Source organism: Schistocerca americana, chromosome 6 (assembly GCF_021461395.2).
Source record: "Schistocerca americana isolate TAMUIC-IGC-003095 chromosome 6, iqSchAmer2.1, whole genome shotgun sequence".
Classification (NCBI taxonomy): Eukaryota; Metazoa; Arthropoda; class Insecta; order Orthoptera; family Acrididae; genus Schistocerca; species Schistocerca americana.
In genome coordinates this window covers 427523514-427532316 of record NC_060124.1, presented here as the reverse complement: position 1 = coordinate 427532316, position 8803 = coordinate 427523514, and the positions used below count along the sequence as shown (strand labels likewise).

At 45.6% G+C, this 8803-nt stretch overlaps 1 non-coding gene across 1 annotated transcript; it reads left to right on the top strand.

The window, feature by feature from the left end:
* The first annotated feature begins 7364 nt into the window (after positions 1–7364).
* Trnaa-ugc lies at positions 7365–7439 on the top strand. The gene has a single exon. It is a non-coding gene; the product is annotated as a tRNA-Ala (tRNA).
* Positions 7440–8803: the final 1364 nt, after the last annotated feature.

Genomic DNA, 8803 nt, shown 5'->3' with positions numbered 1-8803 from the left:
CCTTCCGTATTACCCTCCTGAACCCACCGATTCCATATTCTACTAACAGTCATTGGATCTCGACCAACGCGAGCAGCAATGTCGCGATACGATAAACCGCAATAGCGATAGGCTACAATCCGACCTTTATCAAAGTCGGGAACGTGATGGTACGCATTTCTCCTCCTTACACGAGGCATCACAACAACGTTTCACCAGGCAACGCTGGTCAACTGCTGTTTGCGTATGAGAAAACGGTTGGAAACTTTCCTCATGTCAGCACGTTGTAGGTGTCGTCACCGGCGCCAACCTTGTGTGAATGCTCTAAAAAATCTGATCATTTGCGTATCACTGCATCTTCTTCCTGTCGGTTAAATTTCGCGTTTGTAGCACTTCATCTTCGTGGTGTAGCAATTTTAATGGCCAGTAGTGTAGTTGTGAGTGCATTACGTCGGAGGTTATGGCATTGGAAATGTGGGCAAATTGTTGGTGTTTGTATGGCGGGTATTTCTGTAACCAAGGTAGCCGAAGTGTTGTGTGTTTCAAGACATGGAAGGTTTTTACGATATAGAGGGAAAGCGTAATAAAAACCATCTGCTAAGTCACAAGATGGACGAAAGTGTTTGTTGGGTGACAGACGGTCATTGAAGAGGATTGTGACGAACAATACGAGGACGACAGCTGAAAAAAGTCATTGCAGAACTAATTTTGCACTTGTGAACCCTGTCAGCGCCAAAAACAACACGAAGGGGGCTCCAAAAGGAGGGAATTGCAGGTTGAACTGGAATTCCAAACGTACTCGTCAGAAATGGAAACGTCCATTGGAAAACCAGGACTATGGAGCAATGGAAAAAAGTCGTTTGGTCGAGTGAGCCTTTTTTTAAACCGTTTCTAACTTGTGGCCCAGTTAACGTCCAAAGAGTGAAACATGGCAGGAGTTTGGCGATGAGTTGGGCAGCCATATCGTGGTATTCCATAGGCCCCATCGGTATACTGCGAGGTGGCGTTGCTCCTATCGATTGAGTGAGGTTCATCCTATGGTACAATGTTATTATCCCGATAATGATGCTGTATTCTAGGTCGACAGGGCTCCCATTGACACAGATCACATAGTCCAGGACTGGTGTTGTGAGCTCAAGGATGAAGTGTCACATTTCGCCTGGCAACTATCGTCACGAGATTTCAGTATTACTAAGCCTTTGTCGTCTAGGTTGGAGTAAAGGGTGCGTGATCATTTTCCAATCGCATTACCGTTATCGGAATCTGCCATTATTTTACAGGAAGAATGTTATAAGATTCCTTTGAAAACCACAATATTCATCCATTTGGAGACAACTGGAAGTTGTTTTGAACGCCAGCGGTTTTTCTATACAGTGTTAGGCATGGTAATGTTGTGTGTTGTTGGATTTTCAATATTTTTGTCCACCCCTTGTACGTACGAGTGTTACGTCGCTACTGGGCACTACGCACTGTAGATTTAACAACTAGCTCGAGCCTCCACGTGCTATGGCAGCAGCCTTTTCAGTAGTTGCAGGGGCAGCAGTCTGGATGATTGACTGATCTGGCCTTGTAACATTAATCAAAACGGCCTTGCTGTGCCGGTACTGCGAACGGCTGAAAGCAAGGGGAAACTGCAGCCGTAATTTTTCCCGAGGGCATGCAGCTTTACTGTAAGGTTAAATGATGATGGCGTCCTCTTGGGTAAAATATTCCGGAAGTAAAATACTCCCCCATTCGGATCTCTGGGCGGGGACTACTCAAGAGGACGTCGTTATCAGGAGAAAGAAAACTGGCGTTCTACGGATCGGAGCGTGGAATGTCAGATCCCTTAATCGGGCAGGTAGGTTAGAAAATTTAAAAAAGGAAATGGATAGGTTAAAGTTAGATATAGTGGGAATTAGTGAAGTTCGGTGGCAGGAGGAACAAGACTTCTGGTCAGGTGAATACAGGGTTATAAATACAAAATCAAATTGGGGTAATGCAGGATTAGGTTTAATAATGAATAAAAAATAGGAGTGATGGTAACCTACTACAAACAGCATTGTGAGCGCATTATTGTAGCCACGATAGACATGAAGCCCATGCCTACTACAGTAGTACAAGTTTATATGCCAACTAGCTCTGCAGATGATGAAGAAATCGATGAAGTGTATGATGAGATAAAAGAAATTATTCAAGTAGTGAAGGGAGACGAAAATTTAATAGTCATGGGTGACTGGAATTCGAGAGTAGGAAAATGGAAAGAAGGAAACATAGTAGGTGAATATGGTTTGGGGCTAAGAAATGATACAGGAAGCCGTCTGGTAGAATTTTGCACAGAGCATAACTTAATCATAGCTGACACTTGGTTCAAGAATCATAAAAGAAGGTTGTATACATGGAAGAATCCTGGAGATACTAAAAGGTATCAGATAGATTATATAATGGTAAGACAGAGATTTAGGAACCACGTTTTAAATTGTAAGACATTTCCAGGGGCAGATGTGGACTCTGACCACAATCAATTGGTTATGAACTGTAGATTAAAACTGAAGAAACTGCAAAAAGGTGGGAATTTAAGGAGATGGGACCTGGATAAACTGAAAGAACCAGAGGTTGTTCAGAGTTTCAGGGAGAGCATAAGGGAACAATTGACAGGAATGGGGGAAAGAAATACAGTAGATGAAGAATGGGTAGCTTTGAGGGATGAAGTAGTGAAGGCAGCAGAGGATCAAGTAGGTAAAAAGACGAGGGCTAGTAGAAATCCTTGGGTAACAGAAGAAATATTGAATTTAATTGATGAAAGGAGAAAATATAAAAATGCAGTAAATGAAGCAGGCAAAAAGGAATACAAACGTCTCAAAAATGAGATCAACAAGAGGTGCAAAATGGCTCAGCAGGCATGGCTAGAGGACAAATGCAAGGATGTAGAGGCTTATCTCACTAGGGGTAAGATAGATACTGCCTACAGGAAAATTAAAGAGACCTTTGGAGAGAAGAGAACCACTTGTACGAATATCAAGAGTTCAGATGGAAACGCAGTTCTAAGCAAAGAAGGGAAAGTAGAGAGGTGGAAGGAGTATATGGAGGGTCTATACAAGGGCGATGTGCTTGAGGACAATATTATGGAAATGGAAGAGGATGTAAATGAAGATGAAATGGGAGATACGATACTGCGTGAAGAGTTTGACAGAGCACTGAAAGACCTGAGTCGAAACAAGGCCCCCGGAGTAGACAATATTCTATTGGAACTACTGACGGCCGTGGGAGAGCCAGTCCTGACAAAACTCTACCATCTGGTGAGCAAGATGTATGAAACAGGCGAAATACCCTCAGACTTCAAGATGAATATAATAATTCCAATCCCAAAGAAAGCAGGTGTTGACAGATGTGAAAATTACCGAACGATCAGTTTAATAAGTCACAGCAGCAATTACTAATGCGAATTTTTACAGACGAATGGAAAAACTGGTAGACGCCGAACTCTGGGAAGATCAGTTTGGATTCCGTAGAAATATTGGAACACGTGAGGCAATACTGACCCTACGACTTACCTTAGAAGAAAGATTAAGGAAAGGCAAATCTACGTTGCTAGCATTTGTAGAATTAGAGAAAGATTTTGACAATGTTGATTGGAATACTCTCTTTCAAATTCTAAAGGTGGTAGGGGTAAAATACAGGGAGCGAAAGGTTATTTACAATTTGTACAGAAACCGGATTGCAGTTATAAGAGTCGAGGAACATGATAGGGAAGCAGTGGTTGGGAAGGGATTGAGAGAGGGTTGAAGCCTCTCCCCGATGTTATTTAATCTGTATATTGAGCTAGCAGTAAAGGAAACAAAAGAAAAATTCGGAGTATGTATTAAAATCCGGGGAGAAGAAATAAAAACTTTGAGGTTCGTCGATGACATTGTAAATCTGTCAGAGACAGCAAAGGACTTGGAAGAGCAGTTGAACGGAATGCACAGTGTCTTGAAAGGACATAAGATGAACATCAACAAAAGCAAAACGAGGATAATGGAATGTAGTCGAATTAAGTCGGGTGATGCTGAGAGTATTAGATTAGGAAATGAGACACTTAAAGCAGTAAAGGAGTTTTGCTATTTGAGGGTCAAAGTAACTGATGATGGTCGAAGTAGAGAGGATATAAAATGTAGACTGGCAATGGCAAGGAAAGCGTTTCTGAAGAAGAGAAATTTGTTAACATTGAGTATAGATTTAAGTGTCAGGAAGTCGTTTCTGAAAGTATTTGTATGGAGTGTAGCCGTGTATGGAAGTGAGACATGGACGATAAATAGTTTAGACAAGAAGAGAATAGAAGCTTTCGAAATGTGGTGCTACAGAAGAATGTTGAAGATTAGGTGGGTAGATCACGTAACTAATGACGCGGTATTGAATAGGATTGGGAAGAAGAGAAGTTTGTGGCACAACTTGACTAGAAGAAGGGATCGGTTGGTAGGACATGTTCTGAGGCATCAAGGGATCACAAATTTAGCACTGGAGGGCAGCGTGGTGGGTAAAAATCGCAGAGGGAGACCAAGAGATGAATACACTAAGCAGATTCAGAAGGATGTAGGTTGGAGTAGGTACTGGGATATAAAGAAGCTTGCACAGGATAGAGTAGCATGGAGAGCTGCATCAAACCAGTCTCAGGACTGAAGACCACAACAATATACACTCCTGGAAATGGAAAAAAGAACACATTGACACCGGTGTGTCAGACCCACCATACTTGCTCCGGACACTGCGAGAGGGCTGTACAAGCAATGATCACATGCACGGCACAGCGGACACACCAGGAACCGCGGTGTTGGCCGTCGAATGGCACTAGCTGCGCAGCATTTGTGCACCGCTGCCGTCAGTGTCAGCCAGTTTGCCGTGGCATACGGAGCTCCATCGCAGTCTTTACCACTGGTAGCATGCCGCGACAGCGTGGACGTGAACCGTATGTGCAGTTGACGGACTTTGGGCGAGGGCGTATAGTGGGCATGCGGGAGGCCGGGTGGACGTACCGCCGAATTGCTCAACACGTGGGGCGTGAGGTCTCCACAGTACATCGATGTTGTCGCCAGTGGTCGGCGGAAGGTGCACGTGCCCGTCGACCTGGGACCGGACCGCAGTGACGCACGGATGCACGCCAAGACCGTAGGATCCTACGCAGTGCCGTAGGGGACCGCACCGCCACTTCCCAGCAAATTAGGGACACTGTTGCACCTGGGGTATCGGCGAGGACCATTCGCAACAGTCTCCATGAAGCTAGGCTACGGTCCCGCACACCGTTAGGCCGTCTTCCGCTCACGCCCCAACATCGTGCAGCCCGCCTCCAGTGGTGTCGCGACAGGCGTGAATGGAGGGACGAATGGAGACGTGTCGTCTTCAGCGATGAGAGTCGCTTCTGCCTTGGTGCCAATGATGGTCGTATGCGTGTTTGGCGCCGTGCAGGTGAGCGCCACAATCAGGACTGCTTACGACCGAGGCACACAGGGCCAACACCCGGCATCATGGTGTGGGGAGCGATCTCCTACACTGGCCGTACACCACTGGTGATCGTCGAGGGGACACTGAATAGTGCACGGTACATCCAAACCGTCATCGAACCCATCGTTCTACCATTCCTAGACCGGCAAGGGAACTTGCTGTTCCAACAGGACAATGCACGTCCGCATGTATCCCGTGCCACCCAACGTGCTCTAGAAGGTGTAAGTCAACTACCCTGGCCAGCAAGATCTCCGGATCTGTCCCCCATTGAGCATGTTTGGGACTGGATGAAGCGTCGTCTCACGCGGTCTGCACGTTCAGCACGAACGCTGGTCCAACTGAGGCGGCAGGTGGAAATGGCATGGCAAGCCGTTCCACAGGACTACATCCAGCATCTCTACGATCGTCTCCATGGGAGAATAGCAGCCTGCATTGCTGCGAAAGGTGGATATACACTGTACTAGTGCCGACATTGTGCATGCTCTGTTGCCTGTGTCTATGTGCCTGTGGTTCTGTCAGTGTGATCATGTGATGTATCTGACCCCAGGAATGTGTCAATAAAGTTTCCCCTTCCTGGGACAATGAATTCACGGTGTTCTTATTTCAATTTCCAGGAGTGTATATACATATAGGGTGAGTCATAAATGAGGAAAAAAGTGTCGAGGACCGCATGCTGCTATGCGTAACATATGACGCACCGTTGTTAGTTTCGTTCTGGGTGTACTGTGTACGTAAAACAAAAATACCTGTTAAACATTGAACGAGAACATTGAACGAGGTACCGACGAGCCTCAAGATCACGACATGTCATTCACCTATAGATACAACACATAAACACGAATGAGCTGATGTGTACCAGTCAGCGTTTGAATAATACGAGAAAGAACAAATCCCAACGTAATATATGTGAAATCGTATCAGAACTTGTGAATCACACGTTGCCGGCGGTAACGGAGTGTACAGCCCCGCGTTAGGGAATGTATATCCTGTAAGCGGAAAGAGTGGCCAACGGCGGAAGTAAAACCGCGGTGTGTATGACGTATTTACAACTACTCTGCGCTGCTCACTCTGCGCGATACTCTCCATGTCGACAGCTGCTAACGGCCGCGTCGCAGTGTTACTACAGTACCATGGTAAGGTTCACAAACGAGGAATACGCCGACATCCACCTCACCTACGGGCTTGCAGATGGAAGAGCTGACGTTGCAAGGCAAATGTATCACGAGAGGTTTCCTAGCCGGCGCCTTCCATCCGCAAAAATGTTTTACCCTGTGGATAGGAACTTGAGGTAATATGGTGCATGTGTAGCACCTACAGGATTTAGTGGTCGTGGCCGACCGTCGGCGTACAGTGCGGATGACGAAGCAAAAGTGTTACAAATCGTTGCGGAGGACCGAACAATAAGCACCAGTTCTCTCGCCACTGCGGTCGGAATGTCACAATCTACTGTTATGCGAGTACTCCATAGAAACCATTACCATCCCTTTCGCATACGGAAGGTACAGGCATTATTATATATGACGGTAGTATCTGTTCCCGAAAGAACAGTTACCGTGGATGACCATGCAGCTTTGCCAGAAATGAAATGGTAATTAAATGGACACCCTAGCTGCAAACAGGAGTTGATATACTTCTTTGGGGACATGTTGAAAATGTGTGCTCTGACCGGTAACTGTTCTTTCGGGAACAGATACTACCGTCATATATAGTTAAAATATGGCTTCCCGGCCATTGACCTTCTTGTGCGAACGCACACGCTATGCCCGAACTCCTACGGGACTTGGTAGATTAATCTGCCACGAGTAATGAGTATGATGGACAAACATCTATTAGGCGCACTACGAATGTAGTGATGTGGACATGTTGGGAATGTGGATCTCACGAGGAGCGTGCAAGGGATAAGTCCCTGTAGATGCACTATCCTCTGTGCCCGCGGTGGCTCAGATGGATAGAGCGTCTGCCATGCAAGCAGGAGATCCCGGGTTCGAGTCCCGGTCGGGGCACACATTTTCAACAAGTCTCCAATGAAGTACATCAACGCCTGTTTGCAGCTAGGGTGTCCATTTCATTATCATTTCATTACAGGCATTATTGCCGGAAGACTACCAGAAGAGGCTGGACTTCTGCAACTTTATCTTACGGCGGCAGACTCACGACCAGTATTTTTCACGACCAATAGTGTTCACCGACGAAGCCTATTTCACGAAGGAGGGTATAGTGAATTCGCATAATTGGCACGAGTGGGCGGAAGAAAACCCCCACAGCACACTGATACAAGGTAGCAACAACGATGCGTTGTCAATATATGGTGTGGTAATATCACCATCTCAGAGGGCCACATGTACTACCACAAAGACTTACAGGAGGGCTGTATCTGCGTTTCCTGGATGCTACATTACCGGAATTGTTGGAAGACGTTACTTTGGCCTCTCGTACGAACCTGTGGTACAGTCGCGCTCAAAAGTATCCGAACGACCTGAATTGCATTTCGCCTGATTCGCATGCAACCCACAAAACGCAGCTATCTAGCAGGTCCTCTAATCGCTCCTTGGTACAGTCGTTTGACTATTGAAAATGGTTCCAACAAGTCACCACTAGAAAACACTGCTCTGTATCGCAATAACTCAAGATGTAAAGTAATACTACGATACTACAAATATCAGGGAACACCTTATCACACGTAAGACTGTCCTTAAGGCTAGTAAGCTCACATTTATTACAATAAATGACGTACCTGAAATGTTACCACTCTCATTATTACGTCAGATAGGTAATGCACGTAGTAAGTTCGTCGTATTCATGATTTCCTCTTCAAAGTAACATACCGAACTTATTATTTAACACAAAATGACATTAAAAATTTAATTTATTCACGAGCATCTAGTTGACAATATGTATGAACTTCAAATGACACGACGAACCGTGTCGTTCTGCATATGGATTCAAACCCAGGTCATGCAGACTGAGCAAACATTCCGTGACTGACGGAAACTAACAGTCATTCCTGATTAGGCATACAGACAGTGATATACCTCGATTTTAGACAGTATCAATAAGCAAATACAAACTTTAAATTACATAACGCAAACTTTTTAACGGACGCGAATTCCTACCCAGCACCTATTGTCCCTGTTAACGAACTACGCCGGCCGCGGTGGTATAGCGGTTCTAGGCGCTCAGTCCGGAACCGCGGGACTGCTACGGTCGCAGGATCGAATCCTGCCTCGGGCATGGACGTGTGTGCTGTCCTTAGGTTAGTTAGGTTTAATTAGTTCTGTTGACCTCAGAAGTTAAGTCGCACAGTGCTCAGAGCCATTTGAACGAACTACGAGAGATGTTAAATATTGCTTCTTGACAAGTACCTTAT